This window comes from Moschus berezovskii, chromosome Y (assembly GCF_049115385.1).
Source record: "Moschus berezovskii isolate FMDL1 chromosome Y, NW_MosBer_1.0, whole genome shotgun sequence".
Lineage (NCBI taxonomy): Eukaryota > Metazoa > Chordata > Mammalia > Artiodactyla > Moschidae > Moschus > Moschus berezovskii.
In genome coordinates, this window is record NC_142489.1 from 1,413,323 (window position 1) to 1,420,201 (window position 6,879).

General features: G+C 36.9%; 1 pseudogene; it reads left to right on the forward strand.

The window, feature by feature from the left end:
• Positions 1-4,018: 4,018 nt before the first annotated feature.
• Positions 4,019-5,500, forward strand: LOC129535066 (myb/SANT-like DNA-binding domain-containing protein 4 pseudogene; annotated as a pseudogene).
• Positions 5,501-6,879: the final 1,379 nt, after the last annotated feature.

Consider the following 6,879-nt stretch of genomic DNA (forward strand, 5'->3'; position numbering starts at 1 on the left):
ATTATTTCTTGTGGATTTCCTTTTAATATATGCTTTATTTCTGTGACCTTTTTTTAGGTCAAAATAATCTCATTAGCATTCTCCAAGCCCTTAAATGTAACATGGGGATCCCTTTTTTGGTTTATTTGCAAATCTTATTTCTAGTGGTCCTAAAGAAATGCAAGAGGATGAAAATGAATAATGGGATTGAAAACAACTATCTCCTCCTATTTGGAGATGATATTCATTTTCTTAAATGCCAGTTTTTTTGTTGTTGAAAAGTGAGTTTTGTAGGTCAACCTACAGGTAGCTGTTTTATTGTTTCCACTCAGCCAATCAGAATCACAGCAGGGTGGAAAATTCTTTGAGTTACCCAATCAAAGCCTTCAATGTTTGATACCATTATAACCCTTTTAAAAGAGAAGACTGATGTGGATTAAATCTGCTTGTGGTTGGGCACGAGTGCTAAGAACAAAGTGAGATCTGTGTTTGAAAGCTGTTAGCACTAAGAACAGTCCCAATAGGAATTAACTACATCCTTTTCAGAAAAATAATAGCTATCATCTTTGCAATGATGATGTTCTCTTTTGGAGATAATATCTGAGATTGACATTCTTAATATATATGCAGCTCAACAAACTTTTATTGTGAGTATACTATGCTCTATCACTGTAATGGGCTATATAAATATTTATGAAATTTCCTGTTCTCTTAACAGTCTGGCATATTATTGTCCCCATTTTATAGAGGAAAAGCACCCTGAGGCTTGGAGAGATTAAATAACTTAACATCATGAGCTGGTGAGAGATGAAACCAGAATTTGGAGCCCTGTCTACCAGATATTAAAATCCATGTTTTCTTCAGCCTCAGATTGCCTCTCTCACCATACAAAGTATGCATTATTTCCTGAAAGAAGCTCTTCATTTTGGCAGTGGCTCAAATATTCATTTTAGTAGAAAACATTCTGTGGGAGTCAAAAGAAGGTAAGAGAAACCTAAGCCACTCTGCCATTGGTATTCTGCAGAGCTTCTTTCTTGATTTCACTCCCATTTTAGAATATTGCATTTAATTACCTGTCAAACATATATCTTAACTTTCTGGAGGCAGGAGGGTCAGCCCAATTAGTGTTGTTATTTTTCCATTTAGGTTTTTGAATATACCTAATGCATTTTAAATCTGTCCTCAACAATAACAATTTCAAGTAGAGAGCTTCTTAACAGTAAATCTTTTAACCCTGAGAATCTTGAAGTAAATGAATTTAATTTTGCAATCAAATTGGAGAGTCACTAAGAACACCCAAAGTTGGGATATTTTGATCTGATCCTCTGTATTTATCTTTTGTGGTGAACACATAGAATTTCCAAATCTGTTAGACCATGTTCTGTGCTTCCTTAGTAGAATCTGGGAATACCTTTTTTTTCCTTCCTAGGAGTCGAGCGAACCCAAGAGCTTTGAAGTTTTCTTTTTCAAGGTTACAATTGTGATTCCATAGGCTGTTTCCTTCTGTGTCCTCGCATCCCTATGTAATGCTCTCAAAAAAAAAAAAAGAGGACCCTCTTGCTTGCATTCTTGAAGGTCATTGGAGAAGGAGGGAGATTCTCAGTTTAGCTGGCTGAAACATAATGTTGATGAGGTCAAGGCAATACAATTATGTTAGGAACCAGTTAAGATTTTTGGCTCAGTTAGCAGGACTTGTTTCCAACTGGAACATTCAGACTTCTAATGAACATGACCTTTACCATAGTACCTAGATTCTACCAAGGAGAAAGATCTCATTAGATATTAATGTTAGCTGTCCATACTAGGGACACTAGGGAGTTTACAAGCTTGTCTACAACTTAGTTGATGACTTCATTATTTCTCTGTTTTTTTTTTAACAATGTTTTTTTTTTTTTAAAACTTCATCTTGAGAAAATTATGTACCTCTTATCTGCTGAATACGTCAAATGCTCTCTTCAAATACTCCCAAACCAAATGTTGGTTACTTCAGGGAATTTTTTTGAATAAGTCCTGGGAATCGGTCCAGACATGTGGTTCCACTTGCCATCTTATTAATTATTACCCTAACATTTTCTGAAATATGAATCAGTTTCCTAAGGATTAGACATCATGTTGGGCTTTTTAATGTGAAAGTTTTGCTGACAGTTCAGCTCCTTGTCTGTGGTTGGGATAACTTCAGTTTCACTCTTGAAATTCATAATGTCAACGGAATATCACATAGTACTTTATAAGGTTACTGTCTCATCTGACTCTCAGAATGACCTTGTGGAGTAGGTATTTTTATATCCTTTTTATGCACATGGAAACTGAGAAATGAGTGGGTAGATACTCGCTTAGTGCTTAAAGAAAATCATCCAGTATTTCTCCATTTGTCAATACAGTTTGATAAATCCTTCTTTTAAGTTATATTCACAATCCTTCTTTTTTTTCATTTTTAAAATAATTTTATGTATTCATTTTTGGCCGTGCTGGGTCTTTGCTGCTCAGGTTTTTCTCTAGCTGCAGTGAGTAGGGACTACTTTCTAACTGTGGTGCCCAGGCTTCTCACTGCAGTGGTTTCTCTTGTGTAGCATGGGCTCCAGGGCACTTGGGCACAGTCCTTTTAAGTTATATCACAGAAGATACTGTTATCAGATTTTTAAAATGAGATATAATAAGCTTATTTCATTGGTATTTTATTATAGCCTTCATCTAGCGTTAACTTCACAGAAGAGTGAGGAATTATTACTTGAATATTGAAAAGATCAATGTTTTCAAGGATGTTATAGGTATTATTTTCCAGGTTCAAAGTTCTTACTAACTTCTTTTGCTCAACATCCATCTCTCAGGTATTTGATGTATAAATTCTTTATTGCTCTGTAAACTAACCACACTAATAGCATCAAGCAGCTTAATGCTTGATTAAGCTTAAGGCTTGGAATTTTGTGTGTGATATGAAACTAGTTTAATATAATATCTTTTTAATTAATTAATTTATTTTTTACTTGACATTATTGTATTGGTTTTGCCATACATTGACATGAATCTGCCCGGGGTGTCCTCCCACCTCCCTCCCCATCCCTCCCACCTCCCTCCCCATCCCATCCCTCTGGTTCATCCCAGTACACCAGCCTCAAGCATCCTGTATCATGCATCGAACCTGGACTGGCGATTCGTTTCACATATGGTAATATCGAGGGTGGGATGATTTGGGAGTTTAATATAATATCTTAAAATCAGTTCACATAGTAAAACCTGATCCAGAATAGCCTCTCAGAAGTCATAATGAATCATTGGGAAAAATGTTCAACATGTGGAAAGTTCCTAACATAAGCTAATTTGTACTGACAGAAAAAGAAATAGATGGCCAAAGGCATTAATTATTTTTATAAATACTTTTCAACATTTATCTGCATTACACTGAAGAAGACATAAAGAAGCATGACTTTGAGGCAAAAAAGGATTTTATGATCTAGTCATATATAACTACATGTTAATCATTAAAAAACAATTGAGTAACCCTTAATGGATGTTTATATCTTATTGACAAATGGCTGAATGGTTTGGGAAAAATCGTTCCAGCCAGTGGCAAGGAGCCTTGGGGAGTTTCTCTCTTTCTTAGTTTTTGATTGTGGTAAAACATATGTAACATAAAATTTACCATTTTAACCATTTAAAGTGTGCAAATTGGTGGCATTAAGAACATTTACAGTGTTGTGCAACCATCTCCACTATCCATTTCTATAACTTTTGATCCTCCCAAACAGAAAGTTTGTACCCATTAAACAACTTGCCATTCTCCTCTTTCTCCAACCCCTGCTAACCTCTATCCTGCTTTCTGCCTCTGAATTTACCTACTGTAGGTACTTCATTTAAGTGGAACCATACAATGGTTGTTCTTTTGTGTCTGCTTGTTTCACTTAGCAAAATGTTTTCAGGTTTCATCCATGTTGTCAGGATTTTAAAGTTTTAAAGTCTGAGTAGCTGCAGGTGAGCGGCGGTGCCGTGCAAGAGGCGGTGAGGGGGGCGGCCTCTCCACGGACGGACTCATCCAGCCTGCCTGTGCTACTAGATGAATGGAAAACTCTGATTTAAACAAAGTACTAACAAGGAATTGTCCTTGATTTTTGTACTTTGTAGCATTCCTCAAATTCTTTTCACATCTTTCCTTACTGTAAAAACTCCTTTTAAGTTAGAAAATGAAGCAATTGAAGAGGAAAAGGAAAAGCAATTTCAGTGTACAAGAAACTCAGACCCTTTTGAAAGAAATTACGAAAAGGAAAGAAGTAATTTTTTCCAAGCAGCTCAATACAACAATTAATGTGATGAAGCGAATGGCTTGGGAGGAGATTGCACAGTGTGTGAATGCTGTAGGAGTAGGAGAACAGAGAACAGGGACAGAAGTGAAAAGAAGGTACCTTGACTGGCGAGCCCTTACGAAGAGAAAGAAGATGAAGGCAAACATTAAGCTAGTTGGTTCAGGGTTTCCCCTTCCCACATCTGATTTAGATGACTCTCTCACTGAAGAGATAGATGAAAGGATTGGATTCCGAAGTGATACAAATTTTGATTGGCAAAATGTGGCAGATTTCAGGGATGCAGGTGGATCTTTAACTGAGGTCAAGGTGGAAGAGGAAGAAAGAGATCCCAGAGTCCTGAATTTGAGATTGAAGAGGAAGAAGAAATGTTGTCATCAGTCATACCAGATTCCAGGAGGGAAAATGAACTTCCTGATTTCCCCCACATCGATGAATTTTTTACTCTAAACTCAACACCGTCTAGGTCTGCATATGATGAGCCCCATTTGCTTGTAAACATAGAGAAACAGAAATTAGAATTGGAAAAACGAAGGCTTGATATTGAGGCTGAAAGACTGCAGGTCGAGAAGGAACGCCTACAGATTGAGAAAGAGAGGCTGCGACATTTAGACATGGAACATGAGCGACTTCAGCTGGAGAAGGAGCATTTGCAGATTGAAAGAGAGAAGCTGAGGTTACAGATAGTCAACTCAGAGAAGCCGTCTTTGGAAAGTGAACTTGGTCAAGGGGAAAAGTCCATACATCAGCCACAGGATATAGAAACTGAGAAGTTAAAACTTGACAGAGAACGCTTACAACTGGAAAAAGATAGGCTGCAGTTTTTGAAATTTGAATCAGAGAAGCTGCAGATTGAAAAGGAACGTTTACAAGTAGAGGAAGAGAGACTACGAATTCAGAAGGAAGGACACTTGCAGTGATTTATCTAGGTCTCCATTTATCAAATGTTTGTAAACCATAGGTTTAGGTTTAAAAATGGTTGCAGGATTAGCTGTATTGTTGGTTTTTTCCCCTGTTTAATATTAGTGTTTTCAGTAGGAAAAAGATTATTTTGGGTAATTATATGCTTAAGTCTTCTATGAAAACTATGTGCCCTAGCATAAACAGTATAGCAGAAATTGTTGTACTATACTCTTTAAATTAGAAAAATTACACACAGTCTTGTATAATCTATGGACTCAAGAGTTTACAATTATGTCTGTATAGAACTCTAGCTCAATAGTTGTCAACTGGGGGTGACTTTGGCCCCCCCTAAGACATTTGGTAATGTCTGGCGACACATTTTGGTTGTCAGAATTGGAAAGTTGGGCACATTGCTACTGGCATGTAGTAGATAGAGGCTAGGGATGCCTACATCCTGCAATGCACAGGACAGTTTCCACCCTCCCCCCCTCCCCAAAAAAGAATGATCAAACTCAAAATATCAATATTGCTGAAGTTGAAGAACCCTGTCTTAGCCTGACTGAGCACCTCTTTAGCTATGTTTCAGTTTCAGAATGTTAAAACCGCAGATATTTATGTGGGAATTACTTAAATGGCCCAAAACTTTTGCTATGAAACAGTACTGTATAGTATATTGACTATAGGTATGATGAAGATTATAGATGTTTTATTCCTTTGTTTCCATCCATATATAATGTGAGAGTCAGAAAACAATATAGGCAACATCAGAGGTTGTCTAAAGTGGGTTATTTTCCAAAACAGTTCATTCATTTAGCCTTTGGTGCTTTAGTAACAGCATACATTTTTGTAAGCTTTACACTTTCTTCTGTGACTCCATTGACTAAGCCAGTAGTTTATACAAAAATTTTCATTTCAACCATGTACTGAAATCTTAATATACTTGGTTGAAGCTAGTAAGAATGTTACCAGTTTAAAAATGGTGCCAGTAGTCAATGAGCTGGAACTCCGTAAGTGGTCGTTTGATTTTTAAAATAGATAATAGCTATTTGGAACTGGGAGTGGGGGTGGGGGAGAATGTCCTCTGTATCCAATAGTAATGATGGTGATGAAATAATGATAGTAGTGGTGTATTATGAATTAGGGAAGCACTATTGCACACTATCTGACCTAATCTGTAGAAAAAGTCTTGAGAGTAGTAGTATTCCTGAACCTGAGGCTTAGAGAATTCACACTTCACTTAAATGACTTAAATCATATATCATGATGCATTTTGTCTTTGTTCCTCCCTGTGAAACAAAGTTTTTATCTTTAGTCAGTCGTTTTGGTATTCTGAGACTGAGGGTTTACTTAATCTGGTGATTTGCCTTCAGTCTCCTAAAGGTAATTTTTCCACCGTCCAGATGATTCTGAAGCACACTAAAGTTGAGAATCACTGCATGAGATCATTTTGTATTTTCCCATTTCCCGTATATGTAGCCTTAGCACATCTCTTATATTGACAGATACTACTTTGATTCTAAATTGATTCTTGTTAATTTAAGAATGTCTTGAAACCATATGTTACATTTGAGTATGGGTATATAAGGCAAAAATATACATCTTAGTTACCTTGAGTTTGGAATAGTGTTGCTGCTGCTGCTGCTAAGTCACTTCAGTCGTGTCCGACTCTGTGTGACCCCAGAGACAGAAGCCCACCAGGCTC